Raw genomic sequence first — 23,651 nt, forward strand, 5'->3', positions numbered from 1 at the left:
TCTTCAGTCATTCATCATGGTGATATTTGGAATTAAAACTTCTCCCAGACTCCTGGAAAATATTTTGACCTCTTCCCTAGAATCGCAAATGTTCCTAATGACATCTAGGATGGTGGATCCTTTCCAGAAAATTTTTAGTTTAGTTTGCCCTGATGCATCAGATAAATCACTACCTATGGCAGTTATAGCCTTATGAAATATATTTCTTAAATAATAATATCTGAAAGTCAAAATTATCCCTTGATTTATGTGTTATACAATGGATGTTATATTAGCAGGTATGAAAATAACATTAATATCATTGCACATCTCCAGCAGAGTTCCTGGGGAACTACATGCAGTGTCAATAAACAGTAATATTTTTGAAAGGAATCTTTTTTTCTGAGCAGTAGGTCTCAACAGTGGACTTAAAATAAATAAACCATATTATAAACAGATATGTTGTCATCCAGGCTTTGTTGTTCCATTTATAGAACACAGGAAGAGAATAATTATTAAGAGCCCTAGGAATTTGGGAATAGTAAATGAGCATTGGTTTCAACTTAAATTTACCAGCTGCATTATTTCCTAAAAAAAAAGTCAGCCTGTCCTTTGAAAATTTGAGGCTAGGAATTAACTTCACCTCTCTACTTATAAAAGTCCAAAATGGATTCTTCTTCTAGTATTATGCTGTTTCATCTACATTGAAACATGTTGTTTAGTGTAGCCACCTACATTCATTTTCTCAGCCAGATCCTCTGGATAACTTACTGTAGCTGCTACATCAGCATCTGCTGGTTCACCTTGTACTTTTATCTTACAGAGTTGACTTCTTTCCTTAAAACTCATAAACCAACTTGGCTAACTTGTGTTCTGTAGCCTCCTCACTTCTACTTGAAGAGAGTTAGGACCTTGCTCTGGACTAGGCTTTGGTTTAAGAAAATGTTGTAGCTGGTTTGATATTTGTCCAGATTTTAAAGCTTTCTTCAAATCAACAAGAAGGCTATTTTACTCTCTTATGATTCTTGTGTTCACTAGAGAAGTGCTTTTAATGTCTTCCAATAACTTTTCCATTTGCATTCACAAGTTGGCTAACTGGCACAAGGCCTAACTTTGGGCCTGTCTTGGCTTCTGATATGCCTTCCTTATTAATCTTTCTAGCCTTTGATTTAAACTGAGAGATGTGCAACTCTTTCTTTCCCTTGAACATTTAGAGGCCATTGTAGAGTCAGTAACTGACCTAATTCCAATAATGTTGTCTCAGGGAATAAGGAGACCCAAGAGGGAGAGAGATGCAGAATAACCAGCCCACTAGACAAAACACATACAATGTTTATCTATTAAGTTTGCCATCTTATATTAATGATGTTTGTGGTTCTTCAAAACAATTAATGTCACAGACATCTGCCCGCAGTGTCCTCAGTGTTATGGATGAGATATGAGATAAATTCACACAGACTACTGAGTCCTGTGCACAAAAAGGGGCAGCACGGCTACTCTCTCAAGGAGACAGTGCCTCGAAATGGCCTGGCCACTCTCCCTAGGGAAGAGTGCCCTGATCCTTCCCTTCATAGGTGTTTATTGGCTTTTAAATTGCACAGGAATACAGGTAAAGTTCATTAATCATTGTCAGACAGTAAGGATCAAACAATAGATAGCATATGAAGAACTATGAGGGCTTATTCTGAAGCAGGGTCTGTTAGTTAAAGGGCTACAAAACTTTGGGAAACAAACTCATTTCCTGCTCAGACCTTTTTCATTTAATTGAGAACATTCTTAGCAAAGCAGGTTTCACAGGAGTTTATGTATTCTTTCTCAGGCCTGATCACCTGGGGAAACCCACCCTTTCCAGCACAGGGCTGCACTACCCTCTGTCATTGTTGCAGGATTAAGTCAGGCAGAGGAGGTAAGATAGCCAAGAAATTAGGAGACTTCTCGCAGGCAGATTGAGGACTCAGGCTTTGTCAAAGGCAAGGGGCCAGGGTCCATCATCTCCTTTCTCCACAGCTCCCCAAGTCCTTCCCTGGGGCCTCCACATGATCATACCTTTCTTAAGTCATTCTCCCTTTGGGGAACCTTACCCATCTTTGGCTAACTGACCAAGCATTGGGGGCCAGTTATTGAAAAAGGAGCAGAAGCGTCACTCCTACCAGGGAGATAAGCTTTGTCTCCTTAGTGGCTTATGGTCCAAAGGTCACTCACTCAGCCTTAGCCATGGTGGGGAGTTACAGCTGAAACCAGATAGGGTGGCTCCCAACAAATTGAAACTTTAACATCAAAGATCACTGATCACCAATAACCATGACAAATATAACAAGAATGAAAAAGTTTGAAATATGTGAGAATTAACAAAATGTGACACAGAGACATGAACTGACAAATTGTTGTTGAAACAATGGCACCAGTAGACTTGTTCAATGCAGGGTTGCCAGAACTTGCAATTTGTGAAAATCACAATATTTGCAAAGTATAATAAAACAGGTTGCCTGTAGTTTGCTGGTCCCCCTTATCCACTTTTATCTCCTCTAAACACATTCTTCAAAGATGGTCATTACAAATTCAAGTCTGATAATACTTTACTTTCTCTACTGTTAGGGTAATAATCAAGTTTCAAGGTATTCCACAAACCAACACTACATGGCCAACAGGTATGAACTGACTCTTGCCCATTTATTCAGATACCTATCAAAGTAATCTTCCCCTTTATCTCTATATGACAGCCTTAGTGGCTTCCTTTGAACAAGTGGTCCCTGGAGGGTCATGGGCTTTCCATATGCAGTTCCTTTGGTCTTATATCACTTCACTCCCTCATATTTGTTTGTATAGGATCTCAGTTCAAATTCACTTCATTGGGAAACCCCTGCCTCCCAAGGAATATAGAAAACCCTTTTTCCTATAGCAGTATTTGCTTTTTGTTTCACAGCTTTTTTCAGTTATAATTTCATAGGCCTTTCTGTTTTATATGATTAATGTCTGTTTCCTTTCAATAAACTACAAGCTTCACTATACTCTGCTTATATTCACTATTAAATAGCATCAATTTTTAACATAGCATGTGACACCCAGTAAGAACTCAATATATATTTATCAGTTGTTGCATAAATATGTCATATGTGGAATAACAGAATTTTCTTTCTTTTCTTTTTCCTTCCTTCCTCCTTTCCTTCCTTTTTCTTTCTCTTTTTCTCCCTTCCTTCTATTCTTTCTTCTCTCTCTCTTTCCCTCTCCCTCCCCTTCCATTTTCCTCTCTTCTCCTCTCCTCTCTTCCTCTCCTCTTTCTCTGTCGCCCTCCCTCCTCCCAATTCTTTCATCTCTCTCTCTCTCTCTCTCATCAGGAGATGTTATTTCTATAATCTTTAAGTCATTCTAAGAAGCTATAAAGTTGTAATGTAGTAATTCTTAAACCTGGCTACATAATAGAATTACCTTGGGAGCTTTCAATAAAGACCCATGCCAAGGCCCACCACAGACCAATTAAATCAGCATTTCTGGAGGTGGGGCATCATTTTTATAAAGCTCCCTAGATGATTCTAGTGTTCAGCCAAGGCTGTGAAACATGCTCAAATGGATGAAATCAGAATACCCATCTGTTCACAATACCTATAAACCATGACTCTTGGTATAGAAAATTCCTAATTCTGATTAAATGATCCTTATATTCATTCATTCATTCTTATATTTGCTCAAAACATAATTATAAGTCATGTTATTAAACATTTGCTATACTAATGTTAAATAGTATATTACTATTTAACAATAGTATATTACTATTTGCTCCTAGTAGAAGCAAATTTTCTACTAGGAGTTGTGAAAGACTACCCAATGTGAATAGATACTTTCCAGATTCTGATTTGATTGAATTCTTTTCTCACTTTGCTAATATCATGAGTTCAAATTACAAATTTAACCCTAGATTTTTTTCTTACTTATCTTCTCACTCTGCATATTATTTGAACATGTGGTAGCCTTTCATACTGATTGCACAAATGTAATAATGCAGAAATCATCTCTGCAAGAACACTCGTGAAGCTCTTCCGTAAAATAGTCACATCCACACAAAAATATTTCTCCCTTAATCTGAAAACTCTGAAGGGAAGTATTTCTGATTGTTATAGCATCCAAGGAGCAGGGGTTAGAGATGTGGTTGCAAAAAGAGAAGCTGAAGAACTGCTGGGGGTGGGCAGGAAGAGTACAAATATTTAAAAAGAGACATGGTGAAATCAGGAAGCCTTTTCCTCAAAGGGCAGTTGCTGTTGGAGTAACTGAGTCATCCTCACAGTATTGTCTGTCCTAGATACAGAGAACAGGAAGCGAAAGTTCAGTGTTGCTTACTGTCAATTACCATCCACATAAACAGACACAGGAAGATCAAGTCATGTTAGTTAGCTTTATTGCCCTTGGATGTTTTGATAAATATGTTGGCAATATAAATAATAAACTTGCATACTCCCGAGGCCACATTTCAGTTTTCCTTTTGAATTCTTTTAAAAGCACTGTTTTTTCCCACACATTTTCTTTTAGAATTCACCAACCTCTGAATCCCTTGCATCTCTTCACTTTCTGCTTATGGGAGGGAATGTCTCATCATCCAGGGCCCTCATAAAGGTAAACTTGGTGCCAGGGAGTAATCCCCCTGGGTCACTAATGGATATTCACACATCTGAGAATGCTGTTAAGAAGCTTCTGAAGTGGAATGGAATTCCAGCTGTAGCAATTACATACTGCTCATATTTCCTAGTTTAGACTCCAGGGAGTTCAACAACTGCCTATTAGCAAGTTGATGATGGAAGGAAGTGCTGTAAATCTCACAAGCAATGATAAAGCTGATGCTCCTGGAAGAAGTAGGAAAGAGTGAATTGCAATTAAAAACAGAGCAATGAACTTTGGCCTTTTAAGAAACAACACCCACAGTAAGTTAATGAAGAACAGGAGAGGATAAACTAAACTGTAAACATTCCTTATATCTCATTTCAGTTATCTGGGTTATGAGCAGAAAGAAAGAGGACACTAAACATCAAGAATCCAAATTAGTCTGTAAGATACATCTAATTCTCAAACAAATACCATAATATTTTGAACTTTTTAAAACATTTGGTTTACATATAATTTGGTCACTCCTGTTAATTCAGAGGCAGAGTTTATAACTCCTATCATATAGGTACCATCAAAGAAGACTGTTTAGAACTTTTAAAAAATAACTGTCCAAAGGGGAATTAACCTTAGTAGAAAAAAAGGAAATATAACACATATCACACATATAGAATTAACTAAATGACATAGGTTGTAAATTAAGCTTTATGACAACTTAATGGGTTTTATCACTGGACTCACTTGACAGATGTGAAAACTAATGTCTAGAGGAATTACATAGTTAATTATAAACCCATGAACACAAAATAGCAAAACACAGATGGCAACCCCGTTCTGTCTGATTCCAGAGTTCATGTGTTTTATATTACCTGATATTTCCTATTGTGAATCTAAGTGGGGTCTGTTTGAAGGAGTGGACATAGGAATTTAAAGAGCAAAAAGGAAATATCAAATCACAAATGCTTTAACTAAATATGTTGGATTTTTAAAAAACAATATGGTGAGTAGACAACACATCTCTTCTGATTATTTAAACCATAAGCTAATTAAAATTTTGGAATGGGAGGTAAGATTCCTGACCATACTCCAAGTAAACTGCATAGCTCCATTGATTAGTGACTAGAGGGGAATCTACCCTTTGTATGATGAAGAGAGAGAAGCTTAATATTTAGACTGAAGGGAAGGGGGAGGGAGATGTAATACAATTAAAAAAGACAAGAATTAAGACATAAAAATGATGAAGAAGAATATCTTTCTAAATTTCTACTTACATATATTATCTTTTTTATATTCACTGTTTTATTCTTTCTTTGAATGAGATTTGTTCTCTACAGAAGGCATGGGATGCTTCAAATTTTTTAAATTATCATATATCACTATTACCCTTTTAATTGTTGTAAAAGAGGTATAAGAATATGAGTATTTTGCTTGCATAGGTTCCTAATGTCTCACAGTATTATTATTACATTGGTTGAAAATATAATTATGTTCCTTATGGTCAAATGTACCTAAATAATAAAATAATATCAGACTAGATAGGACCATTCCAGATATAGCTATAAAATAGTCTGAGATCATTTTGAAATAGAAAACAATCATAAATTTATGATTACATCTGTAAAGTATTATCTCTAAGGTATACAATTTAATTATTCTTATGCTTTAAATAGCTTAATAGCTGACTTTGTACTGCATTGGCCACAGGTATAAAACTTAACCTGTAAGTTCACAATTTACCAAGCATATAGGAAGTACAGGTGCAGAACACTTTTGTTTCATGTCAAAGAATCTATCTGCTAGAAATAGTCATTTTGTCTTCCTGGAAATCTTTCAGTGCTGCATTGCAAATGGCTTTTCAACATAATCTCTCATATGATTGGCTTTAAGTAGACTTAGTGGGAAGCTTCTCTCTCTATATAGAAATTCCTATTCAACTGCTATAAATTCATCAAGATGACTCAAGGAAAATTCTTCCATCTATATTTTACAATTGCTGGTCTTTTTTACTTGGCTTGTCTTAAAAAACAATAAACACAGATGAACTTCCCAAATAGTCTAGAATTTGTGTAAGTTAAATATATGAAATTTCAGTTTTTAATTTTAAATGATGTTTTGGAATTAAACAAAAGGAATGCTATCTGACAGTTTTTCATAGAGAAATCTTTATTAATTAGATCATAACTACAGTGTAGATAGATCATAATGGGTTCCCAGAGACCAACTCCTGTAAGTACACTAAATCCTCAACCTTTACAAATAGCAAAATTTTAACACTATATGCAATATAGTGTTATTATATATGCATATATACAATATACATGCATATATTCAAGTTTTATTTAAATGAATTATTCAGTGTATATGTCATATAACATTAATTGAATTACTTGTTTAATAACAATGTGGGTGAGCCATAGCTCGTGAAGACGGGTGGAATCTGCAGCCAGAATGTCCAAGACTGCTTGGGTTTATATACAGGATTTACTTAGTTTTTTATATTTTTTATAATTCAGCTGTTTTCTTCAGCAAAATAGCTTATCAGTAGAACCTACTTCTTAGGACTATTTTGAGAATTAAAGGAGTTAATACACGTGAAGTGCTTACAACAGCGTCTATTACTTAACAAAGGATTGTAAATGTCCATTTGTGTGTTGATCCCCCACTCCCCTTACAGTGCTCCTCTCTCCTTTTTATATATTTCCCCCAACTGGATGATATTTTTTCTGAGGGATTAATACCACTTAATTGTAAATGTAGAAATATTATAATAACTTTATTAGAAAAGAATGTAAATAAAGATGTGGCGATTGCCCTCAAGTTGTTAAAATTTACTAAATAAATTTGAAAAAATAGAACTTATAAATGTATGATTAAGTTTGTAAAGATTATAAACCAATAAGTATACAAATAAACAAATAATCACAAGCTGTGATGAGTAATATGAAACAGTGAAAAACCAACAGTAAAACTAATTGTCTCCCCAGAGTTCACCTGCTAGCCAATGAGACTTCATGTGAAAGAAAGTATGCCTCATTTTAAAAAGTATTTTCACAAAATAAAGTTGAACGACATTAACAAGAGTTTAAAGTTTAGATACATGTACACACTAACAAGAATTCTACCAACCTTAGTGCCTGTTTAAATATATCATCTATATGCAAACAGTGTGTAAGTTTATTATACACATAAAATTTTTCACTTTTACTGTTTTTTCACTTTTGTCAAGTATGTTGTGTTAAATTCCTACAAAGCCTCACATTTACATTTTAATGGCTTTGCAGTATTTTCTCAAATGTTATATGTATTTTCTTTTGTTGGGCATATATGGTAGTCTTAATATTTTATGATATAAGTTACGATCCAATGAAATAATTCTATGTATTTTCCTTATTTTTAATCATTTTGCTTATTTCTACAGAATTCTTCTGTAAAATACTTTTCATATTTTGAATTGTTTTTTATATTTTTGGATCAACTATGATAAGTGAGATAATTGAGTTCAAATATGTGATTTATTTTTTTGACCAAACTTTTCTTTCAAAATTAAACTAATATTAGTATGGTCCAATTTAAAAATAATATTTGGTTTGTGTAAACATTCAAGCAGTACAAAAATGTATGAAGTAAAAACATTAAAAATTCTAATTTTCTAACCCCAGTAATGATTCTAATATTTGATGTATATTCTTCCAGACTTTGGTTTAATAGTCTGGAACCATACTCCATAAAGTAGAATCTATTAGACAGAGTGTAGCAACATGTTCTATTTTACTTGATATTTTATGAACAACTGCTTATTATGTATAGTTATAATTCACACTTTTAATGACTGTATAATATATTTCAGCATTTTCTTCTACACTTGTTTTAATAATTTACCAACAGTGGTAATTCAGGTTGTTTCCAAATTACTACGCTTGTGTTCAAAGAACCAAGCATGTATGTGTTTTTGTACATGTCAAATTATTATTTTTTAGTCATTTTTAATTTTTTTAATTATAGTTTATACACAATATTATTTTACTTTCAGTAGCACATGCCAGCAATTGAACATTATGTGAAATACTGAGTGGTCATCCTGATAAATCTTGCACTCATCTGACACATATATAGTTATTATAATATTATTGACTATATTCTGTATGCTGTACTTTATATCTCTATGACTATTCTGTAACAACTAATTTCTACTTATTAATCCATGCACCTTTTTTAACCATCTACCCAATCCTCCTCCCATCTGGCAACCATCAAAGTGTTCATTGTATCTATGATTCTGTTTCTGTTTTGCTTATTAATTTGTTTTTTTAGATTCAATTGTTGATAGCTATGTATTTATTGCCATTTTGTTGTTCATATGTTTTTTATCATTTTTTCTTCCTCTCAAAGAAGACCTTAGCCCTGGCTGGTGTGGCTCAGTGGGTTGAGTGCTGACTTGCAAACCGAAATGTTGCTAGTTTAGTTTACAATCAGGGCACATGCCTGGGTTGTAGGCCTTGTACCCAGGTGGGGGTGTGCAAGAGGCAATGAATTGATGTTTCTCTCACATGTCAATGTTTCTCTCCCTCTCTTTCTCCCTCCTTTCCCTTCTCTCTCAAATTAAATAAATATTTTTTAAAATGTTGGAAAAAAGACCTAAATATTTCATGTAATACTGGACTGATAGTGATGAACTCCTTCAGCTTTTTCTTGTCTGGAAAGCTCTTCATCTGTCCTTTGATTCTAAATGATTGCTTTGCTGGGTGCAGTAATCTTGGTTGCAGGTCCTTGCCTTTTATCACTTTGAATATTACTCGCCAAATCCTTCTGGCTAGCAAAATATCTTTTGAGAAATCAGCTATTAATCTTATGGGATCTCACTGGTGAGTAACTAATTGATTTTCTCTTGCTGCTTTTAAGATTCTCTCTCTGTCTTTAACTTTTTACAGGTTAATCATGATGTGTCTTATGTGGAATTCTGTGGATTCATCTTATCTAGAGCTCTGCACTTCCTGGACTCGTATGTCCATTTCCTTCACTAGTTTATGGAAACATTCTGTCATTACTTTTTTCAGACAGGTTTTCTTTTATTTTATAGTATAATTTTTTAAAAATATATTGTTGACATAATTACAGATGTCTCCCATTTTACCACACTTTACCAAACTCCTCCTCCCTGGCCTTTACCACATTGTTATTTGTGTCCATAGGCTTAACATATATGCACACATGTTCTTTGGCTAATCTCTTCTAGTTCCCCCAACCCCTCCCCTCTGAAAGCTATCAGGCTGTTCCGTGTATCCATTCCTCTGGTTTTATTTAGTTAGTCATTTTATTTTGTTCATTAGATTCCACATATGAGTGAGATCATATGATACTTTTTTTTCTGTGACTGACTTATTTCACTTAGCATAATATTATCTAGGATCATCCATGCTGTTGCAAAGTGTGAGTTCCTTTTTTTTTTGGCCAAGTAGAATTTCATTGTGTAAATGTACCACAGCTGTTTTATATACTTATCTACTGATGGACACTTAGGCTATTTTCAACACTTGGCTATTTTAAATAATGCTGCTATCAACATACGGATGCACATTTCTTTCTGATTAGTGTTTTGGGATTCTTAGGATATATTCCTAGAAGTGGGATGTCTGGGTTAAAAGGTAGATTCTCCTTCTAAATTTTTTAGGAAAATCCATAGTTTTCCACAGGGGCTGCACCATTCTGCATTCCACCAACAGTGCAAAAGTGTTCCCCTTTTTCTACATCCTTGCCATCCCTTTTTGTTTGCTGATTTATTGATGGTATCCATTCACCTGGCTTTTAATGGGGTTTTTGTTATTTGTCCCCCTGACTTTATCTGTCCTTGGGTTTAGCTGGCACACATTGATTGGGTCTCTGTTCTCTATGGGACATATCAGGGTAATTTAAGCTGTGTATTCTTTGGTTAGGGAGGAGAGGTATAAGCCATTCACTCTCAAGTGTCCTTGGTTAAGGAAGATAAGTTCTTGTGATTCACCAGCTGGCTATAGGTGCTTAAACCATTTGGTCTTATTTATTTTTTTACCTCAGTTTCCCCATTCCACTGGCCCAGGAATTTCCTAGCTTTGTACTATCCTGCCTCAGTTAAAGTGGACATTCCTGTCTTATTCCTGATCTTAATGGAAACAATTTTAGTTTTTTCCCATTGAGTATGATGTTGACTATATGTTTTTCACATATGGCCTTTATTATATTGATGTATGTTCCTCTATTCACATGTTGCTGAGAGTTTTTATTATAAGTGGGTACTGAATTTTATCAAACACATTTCTGCTTCTATTAATATGGTCATGTGATTTTTACCTTTCATTTTGTTTGTGTGACATATCACATTTATTTACTTGTGAATATGACCAACCTTGCATCCTCAAAATAATCCAACTTTATCATCATGTATGTTCTTCTTAATGTATTGCTGAATCCAGTTTGCTAATATTTTGTTGTAGACATCTATGTTCATTAGGAGTATCGGCCTGCATTTCTTTGCAGTTGTCTTTATCTGTTTTTTGAATGAGAACAATGCTGGCCTTGTAGAAAGAGCTTGGAAGTCTTCTTGCATCTTAAAATTTTTGGAAAGTTTGAGGAGGATGGATATTACTTCTTGTCTGAATGTTTGGTAAAATTTGCCTGTGATGCCATCCAGTCCAGGACATTCATTTGCTAGGAGTTTTTGATTACTGCTTCAATTTCATTAGATGTTATTGGTCTATTCAGGTTTTCTGATTCTTTCTGATTGAGTTTTGGAAGGTTCTCTGTTTCTAGAAATTTGTTCATTTCCCCAGTTTGTCTAATTATTTCCCATAGTGTTGTTGATAGCATTTTCTTGCAATACTTCATGTTTCTGTAATGTTGGTTGTTACTTCTCTTTCTTTTCTAATTTTATTTATTTGGGTACTCTCTTTTTCCTGATGAGTCTGGTTAAGTGTTTATCATTTTTATTTATCTTTTCAAAGAACTAACTCTTTGGTTTCATGGATATTTTTTATTATTTTTTGTGTCTATGTCATTTATTTCCACTCTGATCTTTATTATGTCCTTTCTTCTACTTACTCTAGGCTTTGTTGTTCTTTTCCTAGTTCTACTAGGTATAGGGTTCAATTATTCATTTGATTTTTTCTTGTTTTTAGGGGTAGGGCTGTTTTTGCTGTCTCTCATACATACAGGATTTTTGTGTGTTCATTTTTATTTGTTTCTAAGTAATTTTTCATTTCTTCTTTGATATCCTTGGTAATCCATTCATTGTTTAATAACATGTTATTTAACCTCCATGTGTCTGAGTGTTTTTGAGGTTGTTTTTATTGTAATTGATTTCTAGTTTCATACATTGTGATCTAAGAAGAGGCTTGATATTATTTCAATCTTCTTGAATTTGTTAAGACTTATTTTGTGTCCTAATATGTGGCCTATTTTTGAGAATGTTCCATGTGTACTTGGGAAAAATATATTTTGTTGCTTTGGAATGAAATATTCTGCAAATATCAATTAAATCCATCCATTTAGTGTGTCATTTAAGGTTGCTGAATTATTGCTGATTTTTTTGTCTGGATGATCTATACATTGATGACAGTGGGATGTTACAATCCCTTCCTATGATTGAATTGCTATGATCTCTCCCTTAAAGTCCACCAAGAATTTCTTTACATATTTAGCTGCTCCTATATTGGGTGCATATATGTTTACAAGGGTACTGTCTCTTATTGGATTAGTCACTTAGTATTATGTAATGACCTTCTCTGTCTCTTGTTACAGTTCTTATTTTGAGGTTTATTTTTTAGATATAAGTATTGCTACTCCAGGTGTTTTGTTTTTTTGTTTGTTTGTTTGTTTCCTTCGCATGGAATATTTTTTTCCATTCCTTCATTTTCAGCCTATGTAAATATTTTGTTCTGTGGTGGGTCTTTTGTAGACAGGGTCATGTTTTCTTATTGAGTCAGCTACCCTATGTCTTTTGATTGGAGCATTTAATCCATTTACAGTTAAGGTTATTATTGATAGATACTTATTTATTGCCATTTTTCTCTTTACACCTGGGTGCCACCCCTCTTTATTTCTTCCTCTTAAAGAAGTCCCTTTAACATCTTTTACGGTGCTGATTTGGTGGAGATGTACTTGTTTAGCCTTCTTTTGTCTGGGAAGCTCTTTATTTCATTTTCCATTTTAAATGAAAGCCTTGCTGGATAGATTATTCTTGGTTTCAGGTCCTTGCGTTTCATTACCTGGAATATTTCTTGCCAATCCCTTCTGGCTTGTAGTGTTTGTATTGAAAAATTGGCTACTATCCTTATTGGAGCCCCCTTGTATGTTACTAGCTATTTCTCCCTTCCTGCATTTACAATTCTCTCTTTGTCTTCAAATTTTGCCATTTTGATTGTAATGTGCCTTGGAGTGGGCCTCTTTGGGTTGATCTTAATTGGGACCCTCTGTGCTTCCTGGACTTGTGCAAATTTTACCCTCACTGAGTTAGGAAAGTTTCCCATCACTTTTTTTTCAGACTGGTTTTCTATCTTTTGCACTTTTTCTTCTCCTTCTAATATCCTTATTATATGAAGATTATGTTTCATATTGTCCCAAAGCTCCCTTAGACTATTTTCATTCTTTCTGAGTCTTTTTTCAACTTGTTGCTCTGACTGTGTGGTTTTTTTTCACCTTGTTTTCCAACTCACTGATTGGATCATTTGCTTCTCTAGCCTGCTCGTAATTCCTTCTAGTGTGTTCTTCCTTTCATATATTGTATTCTTCATTTCCATCTCGTTCTTATTCAAGTTTTCGATATTTTTTTCATGCTGCTGTAGGTCCCACTAAATTCTTAGTAGGTCTCACAAAGTTCCTTGGGCATCCTTATAACCATTACTTTGAAATCTATGTCTGATAAGTTGCTTGCTTCAATTTCACTAGATCTTTTTCTGAATATTCCTCCTTTTCTTTTGTTTGGTGGTAGTTTCTATGTCTTCCCATTTTAGTTGTCTCTTTGTGTTTGTTTCTATGCATTAGATTGATTTGCTTTGACTCTCTGTCTTGTGGAGTGGCCTTGTGTGTTAGAGCCCTCTAGGACCCAATGGGACAGACTCCTGATCTCCTGAACTGGATGCTCTAGGAATGAGCTCTGTGTAGGTTATATAGACTATTGTATCCTGATTATTATTGGCCTATTTGTTAGTGAGAGCTCTGCTATGTCTGTCTGGCTAAGAGGCTCAACCCCTACCACACATTGTATGCTATTGTATAGGTTCTGGCAGAACAAGGCAAAACAACCCCCAAACAAGCAACCCCCCAGCCCACTACACCAATATCAACAAAAAAGCAAAAATAGTGAAAGGGAAAAAAGAAATGGAATAGTAGAGAAAGGAGAAAAATAAAAAGATATGAGAAGACCAATCAAAACAAAAATGATTGTGAGGGGAAAAAGGGGAAGAGAGTAATCAAAGAGGAAAATAGAGAAAAGGAACACAATAAAAGTAACAAAAAATAATAAATGGAAAGAAGAAGGGAACAGTGGAGTACTCTAAGGGAAGAGTAAATTAAGAGAAATGAAAGAAAAATTAGAGCACCAAAATAAAAGAAAAAAATAGATATGTATAAATAAAATGGCTATGAAAAAGAAAAAAAATAGCTGAGATAATGAGAAAAGAGCCAAGTGGATTTGTCTCAGTATAGTTTAAACCTTGCCTTTTGGTTTCTCTCTTTGGACACCGCTTTGATATCTGAGTCTGGTATAAGCCAATGACAGGTGTTCTCCACCCCTAGCCCTCAGCCACCTTTTTGAAGCTGATCCACAGGTGATCCACAGTTTGTGGCTGATTCCTCCAAGCTTGGCTGCCCCCAGGCTAGGCCAAGCTGCTCTGTAAAGCTGGCTTTTATCAGCACTAGGTCCAGAGGTGTGCCAGCAAATGTCCCAAGTCACCTCAGGATCCACCTCTGACTGTTTCTGCCTGCTGGCCTGCTGTCAATCTTAGACTAGTCACAGACCTGACTATTTCTGAGAGCTTCTGGTGGAAACAGAGGCGGTGATTTCTGGGCCTCCTATGGCAGGTACCTTTCAGATTTCAGGGAAGATGGTATGTTTTTTACCCCTCCCCAGAGCCACTAGTCTAAATCTGTCCAGAATTATCAACCTGTACTCTGAAGGGTGAGACCCCTATTAGGGTTCCTGAGCCCAGATGTTGGGTCTGCCAGACAACAGAAGGGTGTTCCTGTGGCTCTCCTTTGAAGGAAGAGTGCCAAGCTGTTTTCCAGGACAGTGTACGGATTAGTGGCACCCTACTTCCAGTCTCTGACTACCCTGAGTCTGTTTATCTTGCTGCTTCCTCAGCAAGGGTTAAGATGAAGGATGGGAGAGAAGGCAGGGGAAAAAAGAAATGATAAATGGAGAAGAACACCTAGACAGAGCAAAGCTGACAACAGAGCAAAAAAATAAAAAATAAAAAAAAGGATGTGCTGAATGGAGCAAACAGATTTACAGAGGTTGTAGTGAGGGGATTTCCAGAGGGTGGGGGGAGCGGTATTTCACAGAGTAAAGTGACTTATTTTTCCCCTTGGAGGGGCTAGCTCTCTCAAGGAAGATGGTTGTGGAGCTCAGGTATATCAGGGCCCCCAAACCCCACAGCTGCTTCCCCATGACTCTCCTCAGTGCCTCCCACTTCAGACTCTCCTTGTGCAGCTCCAGACTGCACCACAGTCCCTTTGCTGGGGCCAAAGGTGGGTACCCACACACACAAAATCTGTGCCTTGACCCTTTAAGGGAGGATAAAAAGAAGATGGTGGATTTGTCTCCAGTAGTTTTTCATCTTGCCCCAAAGCAGAGAGACTGTTTATCGCTGGGAACTTTCCCCCATCTGGCTGACTGAGGGGCTTAGCCCCTACCACAACTTCCTCTGCCTTGAGAGGGCTTCTAGGTGTAGATTGAATACCCAACTGGAACACATACAGGGGGCCATCTATCCACATTTCTTTCTCATACCACGCCTCTTCCCCTCTCTCCTTAATTAATAGATTATATCCTGTTATGCATCATCTTCTTTCACATCTCCTATCATCCTAATGGAGATGGGGAAGGAAGGGAAGAGTCCAGCAGCTATATTATAACACAGGGCTGTTGCAGGGGGTGTTCACACTGCTTCCCTCTAGTGAGTCAACATTGCACTGAAATTAAGAACAGACAGTAACCAGAGGGGAGGTGGGAGAGGAAAATGGGGGGAAAAGGAAGAAGGGTTTTCAGGAACATGTATGAAGGACACATGGACAAAACAAAAGGGGGGGAAGGACCAAGGGTGGGAAGTGGGGATGTCTGGGTGGGGGGTAGTGGTCGGGGGGGAAATGGAAACAACTGTACTTAAACAACAATTAAAGAATGTGAAAAAAATAAATAAAATATGTAAATATAAAAAGTAAAAAAAAACACACACAAAAAAAAACATCGGGCTTCTGCTGCTGAGCCACCGCAGCTGTGCTCCCCGTCCTAGGATGGTCTCTGCCACCAGCCTCTTCAGTCAGACTCTGCCCCATTCATGGTTCCTGTGGTGCCCTTGGCTGGAGAGGTAACAGCTGCCTCCCCAGTAAGTTCTGCAATTTCCATACCCTGGTTCTTAGTGGCACTGGGTTCTGCAGCCCTGTCTGAGGTGAAGTGCACCAGCCTGGGCATCTAGGTGTGGGCTCTCCAGAGTCTTCTTCCTGGGTAGGATGTTTTAAATTCCTCAAAATGGCTCCCACCCCACATCTGCACTGCCAGAGGCACTGGGCAGGGCAGTGGCAGTGGTAGCTACTCTGCCCGGAGAGCATGGGCCACACTTTCACACATGCCCACACACTTACCCACATACATGCTCACCCATACATACATTCTCACTCACACTCAGCTGGATTTTTTAGTTGATTGCTCTGTGATTTAGCTGCAAGACCAGTGTGGGGCTGGGAGCAAATGGACGGAGCTTCCAGCTACTCTGTAACCATCTGAAACCCCTTGTCTTTAATTTTAAATGATAGCTCTGTTGGACAGAGAGTAGTCTTGGTTGCATGCCTGTCCTTTCATTACCTTGAATATGTCATGCCAATTCCTTCTGGCCTTAACTGTTTCCGTTGACAGCTGACAGCCTTATGGGAATTCCCTTGTAAGTAATTGTGTCTCTCTTACTGTCTGTAATATTCCCTCTTTGGTTTTATACTTTGTCATAATTATAATGTGTCTTTGTGCAGCTCTATTTGGGTTCACCTTGACTGGCACTCTCTGTGCTTCCTGAGCATCTATGACTCTTTCTTTCACCAGGTTAGGGAAGTTTTCTGTCATTATTACTTCTAGCAGGTTCTCCATCCCTTGCCCACTTTCTTCTCCTTTTTGTACCTCTCTGGTAGAGATATTGCTACATTTCACATTATCCCAAAGTTCTTTTAAAGTATCCTCATTCTTTATAATTATTTTTTGTTGTTGCTATTTTGATTGGGTGTTTTTTCTACCTTGTCTTTCAAATCACTGATATAATACTCTACTTCATCCAGTCTACTTTTTATTCATTTCCGTGTGTTCTTGATATCAGATAGGCTATTCCTTATTTCTGACTGGTCCTTTTTCATGGTCTCTAAGTCTTTTTTTCACTTGTTATGGTTCTCACTAAGTTCCTTGAGCATCTTTATAACCATTATAAAGTGAACTTTGTAACTAATAAAATGCTTGCCTCCATTTCATTTAGCTCTTCTTAGAGACTCCTCCCATTCATTTGGGGCCCGTGCTTTGTTTCCTCAATTTAGCTGTCTCTTTGTGCTTGTTCCTTTGTTTTAGATAGATCTGCCATGACTCCCACTGCATGGGGTGTCTTTCTGTAGTAAATGTCCTGTGGGATCTAGTGGTGCAGTCTCCTTGACATCCTGAGTTGGGTGTACAGGAAGTCCTTGTTTGGTTTTTGTGGGTCTCCTGTTATAATTGAGTCTTAATTGCTGTTGACCCATTTGTGCATGGAATCAACCCTCAGGCTTGCTGACTGTGAAATCACCACATGCAAGCTGTTTTGTGGGTGTTGACCAAGAAAAAAGAAGGAAAAGAAAAGAAATATAGAAATACATATATAATAAATAGTATGTGTATAAACATATGTAAATAAATAAAAATAAAATTTGGAAATAAAAAAGTAAAAATAATTAAAAGAGGAAAAAGGAATAGGAAATGCAGAAAAAAACAAGAAAAGAAAAAAGATTAAAAATAATAAGAAAAAAGGAAAAGAAAGAAAAAGGAAAAGAAAATAAAGAAGCAAAGAAAATAAAAAGAAGCAAAAAATTAAAACAATTAAAAAAGAAAAAAGAAAAGAAAAAAGAAAAGAAAAAAAACTGGATATTTCTCAGCACAGTTTGTTGTCATCTATGATCTCTCTTTGATATACTGTTTTCAAGTTTCTTGTCTCTAGCTCTAAATTGTCTGGCAATGGTCACTTGGCTTGCTGGTTCTGGGCCCCTAGGAAGCGACCCTAGCTCAGATCAGCATCAAACAGGCTATGTCTTGCCCTCAGCAACCTGCTTGAAGCAACAAACAATCCACAGTTTGTGGCTGCCTTTGCTGGACCTGGCTGTGTGTGTAAAGGACCAAGATGCTTGCCAAGGCCAGCTTTTACCAGCAGGGGCCCTTGGGGTGGGCCAGCAAACACCCTAAGGCAACCTAAGGCACTGTCTGCCTCTGTGGGCTCTCTAGTTACCTGCTAAACTTCGTCACTGAGAGAAACTCTGGCAGAATCAAGAGAATGAAGCTAATGGGTCTCAGGTGAGGAGAAAGTTCCATTCAGCCTTCAGGTAAGGTGGTGGGTGTGGACCTCTCCCCAGAGCCACTGAGTCTGTCCTGGATTTTGCCCTGACTTTGGCAGGGTGGAACCCCTAGTATTCAGGCAGGTAGGGCCTCTGGAGAAGAGAGGTTGGGTATACTGGAAACTGGAAGAGTGTTTCTATTTGTTCTCTTGTGACAGGGGTAGTACCTGTGTGGTTCCCAGGAAAGTGGGGAGAAGTCATCTCCCCACAGCCAGTCATGTACCCTTGAGTCTGCCCATTGACTGCTACACCTAGTCCAGATCTATGCCATTGGTTTCTCTGGTGAGGTGAGTGAAATTCCTAAGGGTGGGGTGGGAGAAATTCCTAAAGGTAAAATAATTGTACTTAGGCTGATATTACTCAGAGGGGATTACTCTACCCAAAAATGTATCTACTGCCTTTGAATCAGCACTAGGATCCTAGTGGCTGTCCCCAACACATCTCCCAAGAGACACAAGCCCCAGACCCTTCTCAGGAGACTCTAGATTGTACCACCATTCCTCTGCTGGAGCCTAGGGTAAGTGGCTCTGAATGGAATTTTGCATGTTGTTCTTTTAAGAGGGTCCTGTACCTCCAATGGACTCCACCTCTCCTTGGCCACCAAAAGCCCCCTGCTTTTCACTGCCTGATGCTATGTAGGCATCTTTTCCTGGCTCTGATGCTCTGAGTTGGAGGACCAGACCTGAGATTTAGGCCCCATGCCTCTCAGAGGGAACCTCCTGCAGCTAAGGTATCCCTCCAGTGCCACAGCCACCCATGGGAGCAGAGCCAGCCCCTTTTTCTTCTCTGCCTTTTCTGCCTGTCTTGACGTGACTTCTTTTCCAGCTCCTTGGTTATAAATCTCATCTAGAACCAGTCTTCAGTTGATCATTTGGGCTGATTTTTTCCCCAGTTTAATTGAATTTCCAGTTTGGTTCTGAAAGGAGGTGAATGCAAAATCTACCTACTCTGCTGTTATCTTAAAAACAAAACAAAACAAACAAACAAAAAAACCCCCTTCTAATAGGTTTTCGATTTCTTGTACTCTCCTGTCTACTTCTAATACCCCCATACAAATGTTAGTATGCTAGAAGTTGTTTCACAAGCTGCTCATACTATCCTCATTTTTTTTTATTCTTTTCTCTTTTTTGCCTTTCTGATTGGGTGATTTTACTTTCTTATATTCCAAATTGCTGTTTTGATTCTCAGCTTGATCTACTCTACTGTTGATTCCCTGTAAATTATTCTTCATTTCCATTAGTATATCCTTCATTCCTGAGTGATTCTTTTTTATGGTTACTATGTCCTTTTTATTCTGTTAAGTCCTCTCTAAGCTCATGAACTTAAGTCTTTTTTAAGTTCATGAGCTTAAGTCCCCTAAGTTCATTGAGCATCCTTATAACCAGTATTTTGAATTCTGCATCTAGTAGATTGCTTGCTTTCTTTTTAAGGAGTTTTGTTCTGTTTTTTTTTTTCCATTTGTGCCATATTTCTTTGTTTGCTTCCCTGTGTTTTTTGTTTGTTTGTTTGTTTGTTTGTTTGTATTAGGTAGAGCTGCTATGGCTCCTGTGCTTGGTAGAGTGGTGTAATGTAGTAGGTTTACTTTTGGGTCCAATGGCATGTGCAGCCTAATCATTTACCCAAGTTGGGCACCCCAGGTTTGTCCTACTGTGTGGACTGTGTACATCCTCCTGTTGAAGTTGAGCCTTCCTTGATTGACTGCATGTCAGTGAGAGGGATTTGCCCTCTGGCCAATTGGCCACAAGCACTGGCTGCGACCACCATGGAAAATCAGCTGTGCAAGGGCCCACCTACTTTAGCAGGGCTCTGATATCCACTGAGTCTCCACCTTGAGTGTGTCATTTGTGGAGGTGGTTGGGTTGTGCTTCAACATAGTCTGAAGCTGTCCACCAGGTGTGCTGCCTCTGGGGTCTGCCAGGAGGTGTAAGCCAAAGTCAGTCACAGCTTGTGACTAACTAGGGCCACCAAGCATGAGCTACAAAGTGATCTGTGGATGGCCGCTACCTTTGCTGGGCTTGGAGGTGCCCAGAAGAGGCCAGACTGTGAACCAAGGCCAGCTGCTGTTAGTGCTGGACCTGGAGCCACCAGTGAGAAGCCAGATGCTGTTTGTTTGAGATGTTTTAGGAAAGTCTAAAGCCTGAGCCAGGATAGGACATTTGTATGGAAACAACTTATGTGCTCAGAAGTTGGTGGGTCAAGGTCTCAGGGAATCACCAAAGTGGGGCTAACAGTATAAGCCAGGTTGACGGAGACTCAGAAATGGTGACTGACTGCCAGCTCTGGGGAGGGAGGGCTCAGGAAAGGAACAATGGTCTCTGCCAACACTTTTGTCTGTAATAAAGCTTCCCCTCCAGCTCTCACCCTAATGCCAGACACTTCAGTTTCTCTCCTGTGCCCCTGGTTCCTTTTGAGTTGTTGTCTCAGCACTGAAACCCAGAGAAAGTCCCAGTAAGTTCCTGTGCTGGTGCTTTAAGAGGAGTTGCCTGGGACTCCAGAAGACCTCTACCTCACTCAACCAAAATCCAAGCTAGGTATTATAGCCAGAAGTTATGGGGACTTTTCTAACTGGTACTAGAATCCTGGGCTAGTGGACCTGGTGTGGGGCTGGGACCCCTTGCTTTTCAGGGGGGACCTGTACAGCTGAAATAGCCCTCCCAATTTCTATCTGCCACCTATGGGTGTGAGACCAGCTGGATCTGTGTCTCCACCCCTTTTGCCATCTCTATGTGGCTTCTTGTTTATATCTTTAGTTGTAACTAGAGTTAAAGTTGCTCTGAATGATGGTTTTTCTATAATTTAGTTGTATTTTTGATGTGGCATGGGAGATTGCAAGTATTATGCTTACCTATACCACCATTTTGATGAGTCAAATTATTTTAAAATAAATTCTTAGAAGTAAATTTGCTGAGTGGAAATTGTGGTGCACTCAGAATTTAACCCTTTTTACCAAATTGCCCTTCAGAAATATACTGATCTCAATCTACAGTGTTTAAAGTCCCCTTCTTACTAGGTCCCTTCAGTCCTTTCAATTTGATTGGTTGTTTCTTATTGTGATTTTTTATAATTAATGAGGCAAAATATATTTTAAAAATTTGTTTACTGTGACTTTTGTTGTGTGGTGAGTTTGTTTTTACATTTTTATATAAACAGATATATATATATAAGTCCTTCCCTTCATAATATCTCGTCTGGGTTTCTTTTTCTAACTTAATATCAAGGTGATGAAAATAGTCTTCTACATTTCCTTAAAATTCTGGTTTTATACTTTACACATACAAATGTCACTCAAATTGGAATTTGAGTGTTTGTGTGTGATATTGGAAAAAGGGTATAATTTTGTTTGAATAATTTCTTACTGGTTTTCAATTAGAATTTTATCATAGGTAAAGTTATTGCCAGAATTTCTTTTATGTCTGTTCATTTATGTGTTTATTCTTGCTCTTTCCTACAATAGACAGGGCTCATTTATTTTGTTTTTATTATCTGATGAAAGGATCATTGAATTGTACTTGTAAATCTGCACCATTTTCTTTCATTTGTTTTTGAAATAAAATATATTATTAATTAATATAAAGTCACACCTGCAATGTTATAACAGTTATTATATATAATTAATATATGTGTTATATACATATATGCATGTGTATGCATACATATACATATACATATACACATATACATACATATACATATAATTAGCAAGCATGGGCCACCTATCTGGTACTATTCCTCAGGGTAGCAGCTAGAAAAATGCAAGCCATGACTCCTCCTACCCTCCTCCTCAAAGAAAAAGCATAGGAATTTTTATCCAGATAAGTCATAAGACACTTCTAATACATCCAAGGCTATCAGGTAACAAAGATACTGGTTTTTATTTGAAAAGTGGAATTAGGACTAACAAGGGAAACTTTTAATGTGATGTTTCTAAGAATTAGAGCTGTTCTGGTAAAGATATACCAGAGAGATTTCTCATTCAGGGCATGCTGTATGTGGTGAATAAAGATTTATTGAAGGAAAAAATAAATCTTAGAATTGGCTTGGGAGGTAAGATTTGAATGCCCCTCTACAAAAATAGAAGATACTACCATTTGATGATTTATACCTTTCAGTTTTTAGATAATAGTACCAACCCAGGTTGGAAAGAATTAGAATTTTTTAGTATGTATTTTCCATCATTACCCATTATTAAGGTAGATTTAACAAGCAGATTTGCTACTTCCAAACTTATTTCTTATATTGATATCATTTTTAAGAAAGAATTATTTATTTTTTGCTTTAATTTTCTTTGATCATTTAGTTATGAGTTTGCTCCTTAATCTTTTAAAGACAGCTCACAAATGAGAAGCCTCATGAACCTGTGGTAAAAATTACAGGGTTTGAAAGCTCATGGAAGTGGGTTAAAATCATGAGGCCTCCAGTTTTAGTTACATGATTTAACTAATGTTTATGAGCCTTATTTTTCTCACAAAAACATTTCCCTACAAAAAATTTAGTTTGTTTTTCTAAACTACAGGGTCCAGCACAAATAATGCCCCTTTTTTATGATGAAATCTTTTATTACAAAATTATAAGCATGGAATTCTGTAACATAACATTATCACACTCAAACACACCATATAACATTTTAAGTGAAATGTTCAAATTAAAACTATAAATTATTACACCCGTATTATTACCCTACCAACCACACTCAATAGGCCTTACTTCTGCTGGACAATGGAATATGAGTATTTACTACACAGGATTGATTGAATTATGTGAGTTAAACCATGTAAAATGGCCCATGTTTGCCCAACAGTTTGCAACATACATATGCAACTGATCTAAATTCACTTTTTAAAAATATCATATTGCTTAACAGTTAATGCATGTAACTTTAACAGAGTATTTACATTTCCTTTCCCTATTCCTTTTAACATGTCTGTTATTTATTTCACTTATCCATAGGCTATACATGATTATTATTTTGAATAAACTTATCTGTTAGATCAAGTAAGTATAGAAAAATAAAATATTTAGCTTCACTTTTCTAAAACTCTTTATGTAGATTGGAGCTTCTGACCTATATAATTTGCCTTCTTTTTGAATAACTTTTTAACATTCCTTGCAAGGCAAATCTATTGGTAACAAATATTCTGGATTTTTGTTTGCCAGAGAAGGTATTTCTGTTTCATTTTTTAAATTTAAAAAATATAATTTTTAAAAAAGATAATTTTTAGCAATTTTAGCTTTATAGCAAAATTGAGGGGAAGTACAGAGATTTCCCAAATACGCACTGTTCC

The sequence above is a fragment of the Phyllostomus hastatus genome, unplaced genomic scaffold (genome assembly GCF_019186645.2).
Source record: "Phyllostomus hastatus isolate PE091 unplaced genomic scaffold, TTU_PhHast_1.1 phas_scaffold_78, whole genome shotgun sequence".
Taxonomy (NCBI): Eukaryota; Metazoa; Chordata; class Mammalia; order Chiroptera; family Phyllostomidae; genus Phyllostomus; species Phyllostomus hastatus.